Genomic DNA, 19,128 nt, shown 5'->3' with positions numbered 1-19,128 from the left:
ATTGCATGAATTTATTATTAACAGTTTTTTATGGACATTTTATTTTGTTGAGTTTTTTGAGTAGCATATAAAGTGTGGTCACGGTATTACACTTGGAGCACTGTGAAAATTATGTCTTTTATCAAATGGTAGTTAATATTCATTTTTTGAGTATGTGGGCACTAATGTGAAGAGAATAATATTGAGTGGCACTTTATAATTAAGATATTTCACTTAATGATTTATTTATTTTTGAATAATTTTGCGACACTATTGCATGTGAGCACATTTGTTGTATTGCACATAGTATTGTTTTGAGCGCTGCACTATTTATAATCATTATATACACTGTTTGTGTCCATGTACACATAGTCGTTTACAGGCAGTTGAGTTTACAGTAGTTTTTTTGAATGCACCAAAATTGTGTTCAGGAGTAGATTTTAACGGCGTTTAAAACGGCAAACGCTTGTAATCGCGTGTAAACGCAAGCATTTGTGCTTAGACACGTTTTTTTGACAGGTCCATATCCAGATGCTGTCCAGAGTCTTTTTTCTTCATCAAAAATGCATGCAAAGCCTTTTCCATGTATTCAAATGGCCCTAGTACACCAGTGCAGTCAGTTCCAGGTTTCACGTAAAGGAAAAAATGGTAGAATGTGCTGAATTATGCTCATGATGGGATCCATAGTGAATACAAGCAGACAGGTAATCTCAACACATACTGCTCTCTGCTTCTGCTCTCACTATTTCTCTCAAAATGTCTAAAATAGTTAATTATGTACTATTTTTCAGTGCATTCTGGGCATTTGGGAGGGTTTTCTGAGGTTACAGTTGTGACCAAAATTATTCAACCCCCACTGAAATTGAGTGTTTTGGCCAGTTTGACATTGCTTTTGATCATTCAGTCATCTTGCTTACATTTACATTAAAGAGGCACTTGTAGGTCAGACAAATATAACATAACAGTTATAATGAAATAACCACAAATGTCTTTTCTGTGCTCACAGCATTATCAGTTTTATTCAACCCCCAAGTGACATTCAATCTTAGTACTTAGTACAGCATCCTTTTACAGTTATAACAGCTTTTAAACGTGAAGCATAGCTTGACACAAGTGTCTTGCAGCGATCTACGGGTATCTTCGCCCATTCTTCATGGGCAAAGGCCTCCAGTTCAGTCACATTCTTAGGCTTGCGCACTGCAACTGCTTTCTTTAAGTCCCACCAGAGGTTCTCAATCGGATTTAAGTCTGGTGACTGCGATGGCCACTCCAAAATGTTCCAGCCTTTCCTCTGCAACCATGCTCTAGTGGACTTGGAGGTATGCTTGGGATCATTGTCCTGTTGAAAGGTCCAACGTCTCCCAAGCCTCAGGTGTGTGACGGACTGCATCACGTTTCCATCCAATATCTCCTGGTACTGAAGAGAATTCATGGTACCTTGCACACGCTGAAGCTTCCCTGTACCTGCAGAAGCAAAACAGCCCCAAAGCATGATTGACCCTCCACCATGCTTCACAGTAGGCAAGGTGTTCTTTTCATCATAGGCCTTGTTCTTCCTCCTCCAAACATAGCGTTGATCCATGGGCCCAAACAGTTCTAATTTTGTTTCATCAGTCCACAGAACACTATCCCACAACTTTTGTGGTTTGTCCACATGGCTTTTGGCATACTGCAGTCGACTCTTCTTATTCTTTGGAGACAGCAAGGGGGTACGCCTGGGAGTTCTGGCACGGAGGCCTTCATTACGCAGTGTGCGTCTTATTGTCTGGGCTGAAACTTCTGTACCCACATCTGACAAATCTTTTCTCAGTTCCTCAGCAGTCACACGGGGACTTCTCTCCACTCTACGCTTCAGGTAGCGCACAGCAGTCGAAGTCAGCATCTTCTTTCTGCCACGACCAGGTAGCGTTTCAACAGTGCCCTTTGCCTTGAATTTGCGAATGATGCTTCCTAAGGTGTCTCTTGGTATGTTTAACATCTTTGCAATCTTCTTATAGCCATTGCCCTTCCTGTGAAGAGAAATCACCTCTTCTCTTGTCTTCCTGGACCATTCTCTTGCCTTCACCATGTTTGTAACCACACCAGTAAATGTCTAGAAGGAGCTGAGTATCACAGTCATTTTAAAGCTGCCTAATTGGTGCTTATTATGCTTGATTGCTGCTCGGTGACATCCACAGGTGTTTTCAATACCTGATGGAAAGCACCTGTATGAACCTCTGTTCTTCAGAGTGGTAGTCTTTAAGGGGTTGAATAATTGTGGCAATGAAGAAACCACATAAGAACCATTTACTACTGTATTACATAAACAATTGATGTCATTTTAGTTGCATTTGGGTAGTTACAACGTCCTTGTAGGATTTGATTCTGAATACAATTCCAAATGTACACTATAGTCCCTAAACCCCTTTACAGCATTGGGGGTTGAATAATTTTGGTCACAACTGTATCTTTTAAAAACACTTCTAAATGCAAACACGCATAAACGCAGTATGCAAGTGCAGCTAAACTGACTTTTTTACGTTTTCTAGCAGTCAGTTTCCAGCGGTCAGAAGAGTTTTCCAAACGCCCCGTGTACATGAACCCTAATGCTGATGGACATCTGGTTTTTTGAAACCCTGAGTGCTAAAAGCATGATTGCACAGAGCTGGAGTTTATGTGCAACCACCCTCTCCCCCCCGGATCTGGTATAGATGTGGGTCTTTTGGACCCCTTACCAAATAGCAATGATATATTAAAAAAAAAAGATCAAAGACAAAAGAAAAGGCACTGAGACCTCTTGCTTTAAGACTGTATCAACCCTATCAATATTTAATTTAAGGCCATAGATATTTGGTTAGATCGCAGGAAACAGATTACTTGTACACACTTACAGCAGTGGAATCTGCCCACACTGCTTGTGTTTGTACAGATTCAGCTACTCTTTGGCCAAATGATACAGATAAAGGAGTGGAAGCGATCTGCTTCTCAAATTTAAGTGAACAGTGTACAGGAAAGCAGAGATCCAGAGAATAATGTTCCATGAATAACAAATGATCTATTTTTTACATATTCACTTTAGCAGTGAACTATTTAAAAGGTGAAACACCACAAGGAAACAGGATTAACAATGGAAAGATCATCACATATGCATGTCACTTATTAGGCTTTGTACTCACTTAAACTTAATAAAAAGCCAATAAGAACCCTACACCAAGGGTCATGAAGTCCAAGGAAGATTTTAATCAGTTCCTATCAGAATGCAGAAAATAACCAAGGACCGACTGCTTTTGAACAGGCTTTTTTGGAAATGCAACAATCGGCTGCAGCACTGATCAGTGTAATCTGAAGGCCGATGAGTCCCACTGTCAGAATATAATAGCACAGTGAGGAGGATTCCCCCATCCACCCTGAATGTGTGGATGGGAGAATCTGTTCATGTTGTTTTTTAACCAGCCTACCAACTGATAAAAAAAATGGATACATGTATGGCCAGCCTGAAAATCACCAGGAGCAGAAACAACTGTAGCAGCTAAGCTGAGCAAACCACAAATTTTGTTACTGGTCATAATGATTGTTAGTCAAATTACAAATGACAAATCTAAAACTAGGAAAAAAAAGTTTAGACTAGAAATACACTAAAAGTTCCTGCAAGCAATGTATTAGTGTAACACTTACGGGCATTTATTATCTTCCAGGGAGTTCACAGGCAATGCTTTTACCTGCTTTTCTCACCTGAAATACACCAGGCACCATCTTTGTTCAGTCAGCATCGAATTCCTAACTGAAAATGCTGCCTCAGAGATGCTTACAATACTGTAAAACAGAGAGTGCAGCAGACTGCACAGAACATTACTATGTTGTTGATAAAAAAAAGAAAATAGTTGCACCTACAAAATAAAGGCTTAGTATATAGCAAATCTATATAAGTAAAGAACCAGCGCCACGGAAATTGTATAAGACAACAGTAAGCTGCAGAACCTAGCCTATAAACTTATAGGATATACAAAACTTCAAAACAATAGGTTGCGCTTAAATTCATACAAAAGTGTAACAAAAAATGTAACAAAACAATAAGAAACAATATTTTAAATCAAAATAAAATCCAGCAAAAACGAAAAAGTCCAAAAGTTCAAATAATCAATAATGTCCAAAATAATTAATCACCAAGTGAATCCACCACCAAAAATGGTTAAATAGAACTCACCAGAGTAATATGCTGATTGTTGAAAAACCAGCACATAGTACTTGTTACTCTGGGAGCAATGAATAATATGGTGACAGCAACACTGAAGAAATGAGGGATGAACTCCAACAGATGATGTGCTGCAAAGCTGAAAATCCACTCCAAAGGTGATTTAGTATCCAAACTGAGAGATGATCAGACCGTCACTCGAAAGATAAAAGTGAACAATCATGGTGCAGTATGTTTTAAAAAGCATCAAACTTCAACCACCTCCTGTCCAGACACTTTTACCCCCTTCCTGTCCAGGGCAATTTTCAGCTTTCAGCGCTATCACACTTTGAATGACAATTGCGCGGTCATGCAATACTGTACCCATATGAATTTTTTTACCATTTTTTTTGAGACAGATAAAACTTTATTTTGGTGGTATTTATTCACCACTGGGATTTTTATTTTTTTTGCTATGTAAATGAAAATGTCCAAAAATTTAGAAAAAAAGCGTTTTTCTTATAAAATTTTGCAAATAATTAATCTTTCATCATAAATCTTGACCAAAATGTATTCCGTTATATTTTTAGTAAAAAAAAAAATAAGCCAAATTAGTTTATAACCAAAAATTATAATTTTTAAACATTTTTTTTACATTTTTATTTTATTTTTTTTATATTATTTGTTTTTTTGTTTTTTTTACATACGGTCACCCTAGCAGTACAGTGTCACCATGGTGACACTGTACTACTTGTGGGGGGTGATGAAGATTTTTTTTTTTTACAGTGATTGCTTTTACACCCAGGATGTAAAAGCAATCATTTCTCTTTCTCTCTGTCTGCATTCTTGCAGCCATTGAGAAATACTGAGTGAGCTGTGATTGGTCACACCTTGTCACATGGTACAAGGCTGTTGTGAATAGCCTTGTACCATGTGACCTCTGTGATCATTCACAGATTTCACACGTAGTAAGCAATGATGTCACAAGTGACATCTTGCTTACTACTTTGCATGTGATCACTGATTGGCCAATCAGTGATCACATGATCGGGACCTCGTACAGAGATCCCGTCCGATGATCGGTGTTTCACTGTGTCCGGAGGACACAGCAGGCACCGGATCGCGGTGCTGCGCGCTCCCAGGGAGCGCGCACAGCTAGAAAAGGAGGGTGCCGTTTATGAACCCGCCCCTGGAGTGCCACCGCCCTGCCGTTTATAAACAGCAGGCGGGCGGCAAGTGGTTAATGAAGAAATGCACTTACAAGCAAGGTGTCCAGACTGACACCAGTATAGACAGTGTATGTAATGAATACAAGTGACTCAGACCCAGCTAAACATGCACATGCAAACAGACCAGGAGCGTTCTGAACATCACATCCAAAGGCATCGTCCTAAGCTTTTCACCATCGACGTCCTCAGGGACCGGACGTTTTTTGGACATTATTGATTATTTGAACTTTTGGACTTTTTTGTTTTTGCTAGATTTTATTTTGATTTAAAATATTGTTTCTTACTGTTTTGTTACTTTTTTGTTACACTTTTGTATGTATTTAAGCGCAACCTATTTTTTTTAAGTTTTACAGTTGCAAGAAAAAGTATGTGAACCCCTTGGGATTACGTGGAGTTTTGCATGAATTGGGCATAAAATGTGCTCTGAATGTCATCTAAGTCACAACAATAAAAGAACACAGTCTGCTGAACATAATACTACACAAACATTAGATGTTGCCATGGTTTAATTGCACATAACATGTAAACATTCACAGTGCAGGGAGGAAAAAGTATGTGAGGCCCTAGCTTAATGACTTCTCCCAGAGCTAATTGGAGCCAGGAGTGAGCCAACCTTGACTCCAATCAGTGTGATGATATTGGATGTGTTGCTGACAGCTGTCCTGCCCTTAAAAAACACACACCTGTTTTGGGTTTACTGGTTTCAAGAAGCACTGTCTGATGTGAACCATGCCTCGCAGAAAAGAGCTCTCAGAAGACCTACGATCAAGAATTGTTGACTTGCATGAAGCTGGAAAGGGTTACAAAAGTATCTCCAAAAGCCTTGATGTTCATGTGTCCACGGTAAGACAGACTGTCTACAAATGGAGAAAGTTTAGCACTGTTGCTACTCTCCCTAGGCGTGGTCATCCTGTAAAAATGACTGCAAGAGCACAGCGCAGAATGCTGCATGAGGTAAAGAAGAATCCCAGAGTGTCAGCTAAAGACCTACAGAAATCTCTGGCACATGCTAACATTTTTGTTGACACATCTACAATAAGGAAAACATTAAACAAGAATGGAGTACATGGGAGGACACCACGGAGGAAGCCATTGCTGTCCAAAAAGAATATTGCGGCACGTTTGAAGTTTGCAAAAGAGCACCTGGATGTTCCACAGCACTACTGGCAAAATATACTGTGAAGAGATGAAACCAAGATTGAGTTGTTTGGGAAGAACACACAACACTATGTGTGGAGAAAAAAAGGCACAGCACAACAACATCAAAACCTCATCCCCACTGTGAAACATGGCGGAGGGAGCATCATGGTTTGGGGCTGCTTTGCTGCCTCAGGGCCTGGACGGATTGTCATTGATGGGAAAATGAATTCCAGAGTTTATCAAGACATTTTGCAGGAAAACGTACGACCATCTGTCCGCCAACTGAAGCTCCGCAGAGGATGGGTGATGCAACAGGACAATGACCCAAAGCATACAATTCAACAAAACAATGGCTGCAACAGCACAGAATACGCCTTCTGGAGTGGCCCAGTCAGAGTCCTGACCTCAACCCGATTGAAATGCTGTGGCATGACCTTAAGAGAGCGATTCACACCAGACATCCCAAGAATATTGCTACACTGAAACAGTTTTGTGAAGAGGAGTGGTCCAAAATTACTCCAGATTGTTGTGCAGGTCTGATCTGCAACTACAGGAAATGTTTGGTTGAGGTTATTGCTGTCAAAGGAGGGTCAACCAGTTATTAAGTCCAAAGGTTCAAATACATTTTCCACCCTGCACTGTGAATGTTTACATGTTATGTGCAATTAAACCATGGCAACATCTAATGTTTGTGTAGTATTATGTTCAGCAGACTGTGTTCTTCTATTGTTGCAACTTAGATGACGTTCAAAGCACATTTTATGCCCAATTCATGCAAAACTCCACGTAATCCCAAGGGGTTCACATACTTTTTCTTGCAACTGTATATAGCAAATCTAAAGAAGTAAACTAATTGGTGAGGTAAACTCATTGGTGGGGTGGGCTTTCACCATAATGATGTGCAAGTATGCACAGTAGGCTGGCTTTGGCCAACCTCATATTTGTCTTTCTATGCAGAAGTCTTGCTCTGGAAAGCATTTGTGGCAAGAGCAGTCAATGGACTTTTGGCATGCTACTCTCTCTATATATGTACCCCAAACCCATATGTGGAGGTTCCCCCAACCTTACACTGAAACCTACAGTATTTGCCACTCTTGCTTCAAGTGTGTCTGTTATAGTATTCCAGCTGCATCCTCTTCCATTGCAAGCACTGTAGAGCAGGATTGCAAACCTCCCATAGTGAAATTTACTGATACAAAAAAATTAACTAACAGAGTCAATTTTTTACTGGCATGATGCAAAAAAATTAAGAGCCAGAATAAATGTTTTACTGACAGATTAAAAAGTTAGCCAAAATGACTGTTTTCAGTGCAAATATCAATATTTAAGCTACGAACATGTACTGTACCTAGTGCTATTAACAATGTGCTTAAGGTTTAGCAAAAGGCAAAAAACATATTTCTCCTTTGACTTGAAGGTCAGGTTTATATATCCTGGCACAGAGTCCCTCTTAAATCAGAGTCTGCAGGGTTCCCCTTTATAGTGCAAGATCCCTCACACGGTCCGTAAATTTCCCACTTTACAGGCTGTGATGTAAAAGGGAACACTGTGAATTTTGAAGTTAGGGAGAACTCTTCAGACCCTGATGTAAAGGGGAAGGCTGCAGACTGTGATATAAAGAGGAATTCTGATGTAAGGGGGTCTCTGGTCACCAGAGCCCCCACTTACACAAGAGGCCACAGAGTTCCCCCTTACAGCAGAGTTTGCAGAATTCCCCCTTACAGTGCAAGGGGGAACTCTGTGGTTCCTGATGTAAAGGGGGAATGCTGTGTGGTGTAAAGGTAGACTCTGATGTAAGTGGTTTCTGGTCGCCAGAGCCCCCCCCCCCCTTACATTAGAGTTCACAGTGTTCCCCTTTACACCAGGGTCTGCAGTGTACAGTGCAAGGGGGAATCCTGCAGACTCTGATGTGAATAGGAACACTGTGGACACTGATTTAAGGGAGAACACTGAGAACAGTCCACCTTACGTAGAGTGAATACACTCTGTAAGGGGGGGGTTACTGACATTTTCCTCTCCCCTTACATCAGTGACCCCCCCCCCTCAGACTTTGTGTGGCCTCGCTGGAGGCTGGAGCTGCCTGTCACTGACCTCCTCCATTGCTGGCTTGTATGCAGAGCAGGGCTGGATCTAGCCTGTCTGGTTTGGGGTGCACTAAAAAATGTCAGGGGGGCAGAGGATGCGAGGTTGGCAGAGCAGTGTATAAGGTAGAGTAGTAGGTCAGAATGGCAGAGGATAGGGTCGGCAGTTTGTAGGGCAGTGTACAGAGGCCATTAGCTTGTAGGGCAGTGTACAGTGGGTTATCTAGGCAGTGTACAGGGGTTAGCATGGCAGAGAACAGGGTTTAGCAGGGCAGGGAACAGGGGTCAGCATGGCGGAAGACAGTGGTCAGCAGAGTTGAGGACAGGGTGACTGCCTGCAGGACACTTAAGAGATCTCCTCTTCCCCACACAGCACATTGGTATTCCTCAACACAGTGTGTAGCTGGCTACTGCAGCTGTCAATCCAATCAGGGAATTTCACAGGTCAGAACTGCAACATAGCAGCCAGCTACACATTGTGCAGATCGATGCTGTGTCTGTTAGGGAATCTGATCTCAGCTATGTGTTATGTGGGGGGGGAGAAAATCAGCCGAGAGCCTTGTGTGCATTGTGGCAGTGCTGGGACAAAGTCATCTAGCACTTGACTGATGGACTTGCAGAATATCGAGGCTAATACTTACCCCTAATCCATAAAACCACTACCACCCTTCAACCTTCCCCACCTAAATAAACACACAACTCTCTTTTGGTGTAAAACCGGCCATAGCAGCCATTTATTTAACATAACTCTAACATAACACTTCTTACAGTACACTCAAATAATAACTAACAGTAATAATCACAACCGGGTCAAAGGTCTTCGAAGGCACCGTTACTCACATCCACAACTCACATCCCATTTGCAACCCAGCAGACGGAGACAAGTAGGCTGAACCGGCAAGAGGCGAAACGCCGCCTCAATATCAGTTTTTGCTAACAAGGAACTCCGACCATATCGCTGCACCCACGAGATCGCCTGTCAGGGATCCCCTCGATCCCCGCCGCGATGGTCCCAGCGCAGGCGCAGTGCACCGCCCTGTGCAGTGACACGGGCACTAGGTCCGCGGCGTTCGAGTTCGTGCATGCGCAGTAGAAGCCGCGGCCGCCCGCTGGGCACCAATGGCAGCGCAGAGCGGGATATTTAAATGTCCCTGAGCTGTCATTCAGTGCCTTCTGGTCCTACCTGTATCCTGCGAATCTGAACCTGTTCCTAGTAAGTTATTTGACCCGGATTGACCCGGCGGTCCCTCACAGTACCAGAAGGCCATGACTGAGCCTCGAGGAGGACCCTCCCCGATGGAGGAGGTTTGCAGACACCTGGCTACCCTGACGCAAGCAGTAAACGTGTTACAGGACAGATGTTTGCAGATTGAGAATCGGTTCCAGGCCTGCACCATATCTGTTCCTGTTTCACAAGCCCCGGCTCCTGCACCCCCGGTCGCAGCAGCCCATGAGCCGGCTCCCGGGCCTTCCGCATCACTCCCTGTGGTGGAACCCCGAGTACCCTTACCCGAGCGCTTCCACGGGGATCGCACACGCTTCCGGTCATTCCGTGACTCCTGCCTGCTCTATTTTGAACTGCAACCACGGACTTTTCTGACAGAATCGGTGAAAGTGGGGTTTGTTATCTCCCTGTTGCAGGGTGAACCCCAAGACTGGGCTCACCGACTAAGGGGAAACAATGATCCCCATCTGGTTTCGGTTGACAATTTTATTAATGCTATGGCCATCTTATACGATGATCCACAACGGGCAGCCTCGGCCGAGGCCACATTATACGCACTCCGACAAGGTCGGCGAGCGGCAGAGGAATACGCCTCTGACTTTAGGCGTTGGATGGGGGACACTCGCTGGAACAAGTTTGCGCTTTTGCACCAGTTCCGTATGGGCCTATTGGAGGCTCTGAAAGACGAGCTCGCCCGGGTGGAGGTGCCCGAGACATTAGAGGACTTGATTGCACTAACCATTAAAATTGACCGTAGACTACGGGAGCGCAGGTTGGAGAGGTCTGGTCAGGGTCGCGGAAATACCTGGGGGTCATTCCAAGGATCCAGTCAAACTACTAGGCCAAACATCCAGAACCTGCCGTCTGAGGATGCTCCCAAACCCATGCAGCTAGGCCTGGCACGGCCTAAACTACCGCCAGAGGAACGCCAGCGCAGACGCTCCCAGAACCTGTGTCTCTACTGCGGTGAAGCTGGTCACATGGTACGTTCCTGCCCGCAGAAACTGAGTAAGTTCATCTCATCTTCTTTATCTATTGGCAATATGAATCCGTCCCAAAACTTAGTTGTGCCCCTCTCCCTTCAGCTTTCAGAAAGGACCGTGGAGGTGACGGCCATAGTTGATTCGGGGGCATGCAGCTGTTTTGTGGATATCAATTTTGCTCACCGGCAGGGTATTCCCCTCCATCCAAAGGAGAAGGGGTTTGACATCTTTTTGGCCGATCGTACCCGGATAAAATCAGGGGTGGTTAACCAGGAGACCCCTTCCATTGTTACTTCCATGGCCGGCCAGCACCAGGAGCTCCTCCGCCTGGATGCTATTGCATCCCCCCTTTTCCCAGTCATTCTGGGGCTCCCATGGTTGCGGGCCCATAACCCCCAAATTGACTGGGAAACTGGGGTTGTCTCGTTCCCTTCCCCATACTGTTGGGAACTTTGCCGAACTTCGGGCCCGGAGGTCCCCCAGGTCCTCCTGTGCTCTGAAGGGGATGCCAGCCTAAAACAAGTGATTCCTGCAGCCTATCATGAGTTTCTTGATGTGTTCAGTGAACGGGGAGGAGATACTCTACCCCCCCACCGCCCGTATTACTGTCCTGTTGACCTATTACCGGGTTCAGAAATTCCCTTTGGGCAAATTTTTCCCCTTTCTGAGCTGGAATTAGGGGCCCTGAAAGACTATATTGAGGACAGCCTCCAGAAGGGATTCATCCATCCCTCCACTTCTCCAGCAGGTGCAGGGATCTTTTTTGTGGAAAAAAAGGACAAGACCTTGAGGCCCTGTATTAACTACCGGGAACTGAATAGGGTCACAATCAAAAATCGTTACCCACTACCACTGGTACCGGAATTATTCCAGAGTTTAAAGGCTGCAGTAGTGTTTACCAAGCTGGATTTAAGGGGAGCCTACAACTTGGTTCGCATAAGGGAGGGGGATGAGTGGAAAACGGCCTTCCGCACCCGTTTTGGCCATTCCGAATACCTGGTCATGCCTTTCGGGTTGTGCAATGCACCGGCCACCTTCCAGCACTTTGTAAACAACATCTTTAGGGACTTCCTGGATATCTTTGTCATCGTCTACTTAGACGACATTTTGATTTTCCTATCCTCCCTGGGGGAGCACAGGGTACATGTAGCAAAGGTGTTGGGGCGGTTGCAGCAGCATGGGTTGTATGCTAAAGCAGAGAAATGTTGCTTTGAACAGTCTAGCATTACATTTCTGGGCCTGATTATCTCCACCGCGGGGGTCGCAATGGACCCTCAGAAAGTCTCTGCGATCCTAGATTGGCCTGAACCCACGGACAGGAAAAGCGTCCAACGATTTATCGGGTTCGCAAACTTCTACCGGAAGTTCATCAAGAACTTCTCGGGTCTGGTCTCCCCCATCACTCAGTTAACCAAGCTTGGGACACGATTCAGATGGACGCCAGAGGCACAGGAAGCTTTTGAAGCATTAAAGAGGTTATTCACCTCGGCACCCATTCTAGGTCACCCTGACGCCTCCCTGCCCTACATCTTAGAAGTAGATGCGTCAGAGAACGCGGTTGGCTCCATTCTTTCCCAGCGAAAGGGCGCCAAGGAATTGCTTCACCCAGTAGCATTCTTCTCACGGAAACTTACCCCTGCGGAGAAGAATTACGACATTGGCGATCGATAACTACTGGCTATCAAGACAGCATTAGAGGAATGGAGGTACCTGCTGGAAGGTGCCTCACACCCCATCCTGATATTCACAGACCACAAGAACCTGGAATATCTGAGGACCGCCAAACGTTTGCGCCCACGACAAGCGAGATGGGCATTGTTTTTCTCGAGGTTCCATTTCCACATCACGTACAGGCCGGGATCAAAAAACACGAAGCCAGACGCATTGTCACGCATGTACGAGGACGCCAAGGAGTTCCCAGTACCTGACACTATTCTGCCTGCAGGAAACTTCTTGGCCCTCCAGACGAACCTTCGCTCCGAGATAATGAGAGCATCCACAGCCATGTCTACCTCCGATGGGGCACCCCTCCAGAACAAGGGGGGACTCCTATGGAGGGAGGACCGGATTGTGGTGCCGGAGGAAGCCCGAACCCTAGTCTTGGGACACTGCCACGACCACCCGATGGCAGGACATTTTGGCCCGGTCAAGACCCTGGAACTTCTCTGACGTTCCTTCTGGTGGCCAGACATGGCCAAGGATTGTAAGAACTACGTGGGCTCCTGTGTCATCTGCCAGAGGAACAAGCCTTCGAGGAATAAGGCTTGGGGTCTGCTACGTCCGTTACCCATCCCTGAACGGCCTTGGCAGAAGATCTCCATGGACTTCATAGTCGAGCTTCCACCTTCACTTGACCACACAGCAATTCTCGTGGTCGTGGACCGTTTATCCAAAATGGCCCATTTCATACCATTACGGAAGACTCCATCGGCAGCCGAGACGGCGCAAGTTTTTATTCAAGAAGTTGTAAGACTGCATGGGGTCCCTGAAGACATCGTCTCGGACCGAGGGGTGCAATTTACCTTGAGATTCTGGAGGGCATTGTGCAAAGCCCTGGATATCAAACTATCCCTTTCCTCGGCATTTCACCCTCAGACTAATGGACAGACCGAAACGACCAATCAGACCCTGGAGCAATACTTGCGATGTTACACATCATTTACTCAGGACGACTGGGTGCCACTTCTCCCTTTGGCGGAATTCGCGTATAACAACGCTTGCCATTCAGCAACAGGGCAGTCCCCGTTCTTCTCCAACTATGGGTTTCACCCTGTCTTCCTCCCGGATTTGGTCCCGGAATGCCCAGTTCCAGCAACACAGGATGCACCAACTTTTTTCTCTTCGAACAATAAGAAACTACAGGAAGCCATCAGTCAGGCCCAAGAAGATTACAAAAAGGCTTTTAACAGGAAACGAAGAGGAGATCTGGTGTTGCGGCCCGGAGAGAAGGTTTGGCTGGCTACATCTAACTTGAAGATGCTCTGCCCTTCGAAGAAGTTGGGACCTAAATTTATAGGCCCTTTTTGCATTAAGCGGATGGTCAATGAAGTGGCCTATGAACTTGTTCTCCCTGAGACACTCAAGATCCACCCAGTCTTCCACGTGTCCCTGCTGAAACCGGTAGTCCCAGATGCCTTCCCGGAATGAGAATCCAGGCCCCCGGAGGCCATAACAGTCGAAGAGGAAGAATAATTTGAGGTGGAAACAATCCTGAAGTGCCGAAGAAGGGGGGGCCAGACCCAATTTCTTATCAAGTGGAAGGGCTACGGCCCTGAGGACAATTCTTGGGAACCAGCCCATAATGTCCATGCACCCAGACTTGTCCGGAGGTTTCTTTGTGACCACCCGTGGTGGAGAGATCGGGTGGGCATCCGGAGGTTGCCCGTAAGGGGGGGCAATGTCAGGGATCCCCTCGATCCCCGCCACGATGGTCCCGGCGCAGGCGCAGTGCACTGCCCTGTGCAGTGACACGGGCACTAGGTCCGGGCCGGCCGCGGCGTTCGAGTTCGCGCATGCGCAGTAGAAGCTGCGGCCGCCCGCTGGGCACCAATGGCAGCGCAGGGCAGGATATTTAAATGTCCCTGAGCTGTCATTCAGTGCCTTCTGGTCCTACCTGTATCCTGCGAATCTGAACCTGTTCCTAGTAAGTTATTTGACCCGGATTGCTCTTGACCTGCTGATTTCTCCTGCCCAGACCCTTGCTTTGCCTGACCTCTCTTCTGAATGCCCCTCATTAGGTCTGACCTGCTGTTGCTGACCTGGCATGTGACCCGACGATTCTCTGTCCGCTCCCTTGTACTATACCGTCCTCTACGTTACCAACTCGGCCCCTCTGACTTCGCACTTGCTCAGCCATCCATCCATCCCATCGGGGTCACCCGACCTCCTCACATCTGGCTCTCCCTGGTTGGAGCCCCTGGCGAACACCCCTACCACTGACAGGTGTGCTCAGTAGTGGCGACCTGGTCCCGGGGTACTCCAAGTCCATCCCCACCATCAGGGGCTCTGGTGAACAAGTACCCTGGGGCTTAGACTCCGCGCTCTGGGCACGCCTGATCAGTGGAGTGCTAGTGGTGCCGCTCAGCGGTCCCTCACACCGCCACATCGAAAGATGTGTACGAAACGGTACACACACCCGGGTCAATAGCGTCATTGACTGAACCCCCCCGCGGATGCGACAGGTGATGGATGAGTCTATATTTATTGGGCTCTTTTTTAGGAAAAACACCCAACGGCAAAATTACCAGATCAGGCATTGGCGGGTCAATAAATGGGCCAGCCATACGACCCAAGGACTCCTCCTTGTCAAGTTTAGCAAGGACAATGTCTGGATGTAGCCGTGCCGATCTTAAATTATCCGCCGCAGGAGGAACAACTGCCAATGCACATGGGATCAAAAAACCCTCTGTAAAACCCTGCCGCAACAGGCAAGCCGCCGCCTAATCAGGGTATCGCTTTAAAATTGGCAACATCCTTCCTACTCTCACTGGCGTCATCCCTTTTTCCAGCGTCACCACCTCTCCCCCTTCCTTGTTTAAAACACTGGGACAATGGATGGGTCCCCCCACAACCCAAGCACTCTGACGGAATCGGCAGCCAGATCCAAACTTCCACGATCCCTCGTTGAATTGCCAGGAGTATCCTTTTCTAAGTGCGGCCGGTTGCGCAAAAGAGGCTGCACCTCCGCCCCCCCCCGGAAAGGGATGAGCTGTGGTCTGCACGGGCATCATCAGCTTCATGCACAACCCAATATCCTTGTGGTCCCACCGCAAAGATGGCCAAACCACCATATGTTGACAAAACTGCTTGTCATAACGCAACCACGCAATGCCCCCGTAAACCCTCTGCACTTCGTCGACAGCATCCAAGTAACAAAAGAGCAGCGAACAATGTTCCGGTGTCCGCTCGCCAATGACGCTCACCAGAATGGCAAACGCCTGAAACCAATTGGAGTGCGGGGGATCAAACGGTACCACCGTTTTTCCTCCTCCCTCTTACTCTCGTCTGGCCGAACTTTGCCCAAGTTCAATTTCTCCAACGGCAACAATATTCACCCTTCCAAATGAGCTCCGTCACCTCCGGCTTCAGATGAGCCCCCAAGTGCGCCTCAAAGCACACACAAAGTTCGCATTTGGCCGCGTCCGCCAAATGCACCCCATCAGACCCCGGCACCGCATTTTCCACGTCGTCGGTCCCAGGACCATCAACAGCCAAATCCCCTCCCATGGCCTCAGAGGCAGCGCTGGAAGTACCACCCACCGCCAACCTGACAGCAGAAGAGGCCCCAGAAAACTGCGGCACAGTTACCGGAACCACCCACGGGGGCACCCCTAAGCAGCGTCTCTACCTCCCATGGAGACAACACAGGCCCCAGATGCCACAACCTGAACCGCCGACCACGCGGCCAAAGATGGCGCCAAAGCCTGGGCCACCACCCCGTCTCACAATGCACCAGCACATCCCTAAAACCCACCAGCAGCATACCAACAACCCCATCAGTGCCCAGGGAACCCCCCAGAGACGACGCATCAACCCCAGTAACCCCAGACCTGCTCACCGCCCCCAACCCCGAAGCGCTACTCCCCAAGTCCTGAAAACCCCCAACAGAGTAGAAGAGGAAGACAACAGAAAAACAGCCCCAGAAGTCAAATCACCGGGCTGCATCTGCCCACCGGGACTCCCAGCCGCAACTCCGGATCCGGACCCATTCCCACCTTCCAACTCAAATCCCCCCACAATTTACCACAAATCTTCCATGCCCCCAAAAAAATCAAATTCTCCCCTCAAATTCCCCCTCCTAGTGCAATTCTCTCCCCCCCAGTACAAATCACTCCCAAATCCCCACTTCTAGTATAAATCCTATCCCCAAATCTCCCCTATTAGCACAAATTCTCCCCCTCCTAATACAAATTACCCCCATCCCTCCTCCTAGGACAAATCTCCCCCCCAAATCCCCACTCCTAACATAACCGCCTACAAATTACCCTACCAAAACACAAATCCCCGTCCCCACCCAAATCCCCCTCCTAGCACAAATTCCCCCCCAGATTCCCCCTCCTAGCAATGATCCTCCCCCCCAATTCCCCCTTCCTAGTACTAATCCTCCCCCTCAACCTCCTAACACAAATCCACCCCACCAATTCCCCCCTTTTAGAACTAATCCCCCCCCCAATTCCCTCCCTCCTAACACAAATCTTCTCCAATCCTGCCTCCTAGCACATCCCCCCAATTACCCTTCCCAGCAATCTAATGGGAACTACAGGAGTAGTGAGGAGATGCAGGTTCTCTGTGATCTCCCTCCTCCTGTTATAATGGCACACCTTAATACAGAAGGTTACACAGGATCGTTCTTACATCTGACGTTACATTGCTTGATTACCCGCCCCCCATCTCCTTCAAAAACTACTCATCTCCTGGAAATTTGGGAAGGAGGTGGGTAATCAAGCCCTGATGTAAAAGTCAGATGTAAAAGCGATCCTGTGTAAGCTTCTGTATGGAGGAACGCTGTCATAACAGGAGGAGGGAGAAAACAGATCTGCATCTCCTCCCCTTCACTGTCACTTCTCCTGTCTGGTCTGTTTAGTTTAGTTTACTGCGGCTGGCCCTGAGTGCTGGGATGGGGGGAGGAGCTCAGCGGGCATGTACAATTGGGGGGGCACCCTGAAATCTGGGGGGGGGCACAGCCCACCCCAGCACCCCCTTGACCTGGTCATGGTGCAGAGCAGTCAGACGCGGTCCTCTGGGCAGCTCCAGCGGGGGCGGACTGACCATTTGGAAACTCAGGCACTGCCCAAGGACCCGGGGTCAGTAGGGGGCCCCATGAGATGCCCTGGTACCTTGTTCATAGGCTTTTTTGAGTTTTGGCAAGGACACAGGGGCCCCATGATCCCCTATTGCCCCAAGAGTTGCCCTCCAGTACTTCATGAAAGGTGTTAAGCAGCGCCATGACGTCACTACACCCCCTCCCCCCCATCCGAGCCCGCCTGAGCCCGGCAGGCTATGGAACTGTGCAGTTCCGAAGCCAGCCCACAGTTATATTTTTTTACTGGCAGCCACTGTCCATATCAGACATTTACGGACCTTAAATTGTAATTACAGTTGGCAACCCTGCTGAAGAGTTTACGGTTTGCTGTCCTACACAGAGGTATGATGTGATTCTATGAGAGCTTAAAGTTTAAACCCCTATATATACCCAGTGACTAGCCTCAGGTGATACACAGTGATTAAATAACTCCTCCTATATAAAAGTTATACCTGTTTATCTGCAGCCGTCTATCTCCTACATCCAATCAAGCTGAGGTCCCTCCCCTGTCTCCATTTTTTTCTCTTGGTGTCAGAAAAACTTGTCAGAAGTGATTTGTTCTGATAGCAGAGGAATGATGCAGCGGACAGAAATTACATTTAGAGCTCTGGACTGAGACAAGAATACACTATAAAGGGATATGTTTTGTTCATATTTCAAGTCTGAGGTTTACAACCACTTTAAGCTTGTTGGCATGTTTTGTACCAAGCTTCTGAGAGAAGCAATTCTGATCTGAACCAAAGCCCTTATTCTAGTTCACAATACACAAAGAAAGCATATGCTAAACTATTCCTAAAGCAGTATTAAACCCAAAGCTGAAAATGTATGGTATTGCAGCTTACTAATCCTTAGAGTGGCTGTATTAGTTTTCTTTTTAGGTTTTTCCTGTTTTCACCTGATAATCTGGCCAGTAACGCTCCTGTATTAGCGTGCCCCCACACTGGATGAATGAACACAGGGGGGCACCTTTGGACAGCACCACCGTCAGTCTGGGGGTAGGGTAGTGTTAGAAGTAGTAGCAGATTTAAATGCAGTAACAAATTGAAGCTGAAATCCAGCTTTTTAATCAGTTACAACAAACATTTTTTTTTACTTTTTGAGATAAAGGTTTTACATAGATAAATAAAAGCTGGCCATTTTAACCACCCCTGCCAGTGTTAAATGGTCTGTCGCATCACGTTAACTGCAAGAGAGTTTTTCTTTTCAAAAACTACAGACTTACTGGCTGGACCACCAGATGAAAAGAGAAGAAATAAAGCCTAAAAAAGGGAATTAATACAACCATCACATGTAAGAATTGGTTAGATGCCATATAAAAAAAATGCTTGCTTTTGGGTTTAATACTGCTTTAAAGTGGTTGTAAAGGCTGCATGAAAGTAAAAAACCTTATGTGTGCAGCAGTGCCCCCAGCCCCCTCAATACTTACCTGAGCCTCATCGCGATCCAGTTATGTGAATGACCGCCTCGGGTGTCCCGGGTCTCTGCCCCCTCATTGGCTGAGACTGCAAGCGGGAGCCATTGGCTCCCACTGCTGCCAAT

At 46.9% G+C, this 19,128-nt stretch overlaps 1 protein-coding gene across 1 annotated transcript in view; it reads right to left on the bottom strand.

Moving 5' to 3' along the window:
* Nucleotides 1-19,128, bottom strand: part of ADCY2 (adenylate cyclase 2) — a 685,338-nt gene that overhangs the window by 459,514 nt on the left and 206,696 nt on the right. The gene's annotated exons all lie outside the window — the stretch shown is intronic.

Source organism: Staurois parvus, unplaced genomic scaffold, assembly GCF_062004578.1.
Source record: "Staurois parvus isolate SC_StPar_1 unplaced genomic scaffold, SC_StPar_1.0 ptg000772l, whole genome shotgun sequence".
NCBI lineage: Eukaryota > Metazoa > Chordata > Amphibia > Anura > Ranidae > Staurois > Staurois parvus.
This window is presented reverse-complemented; position numbering and strand designations above follow the sequence as displayed.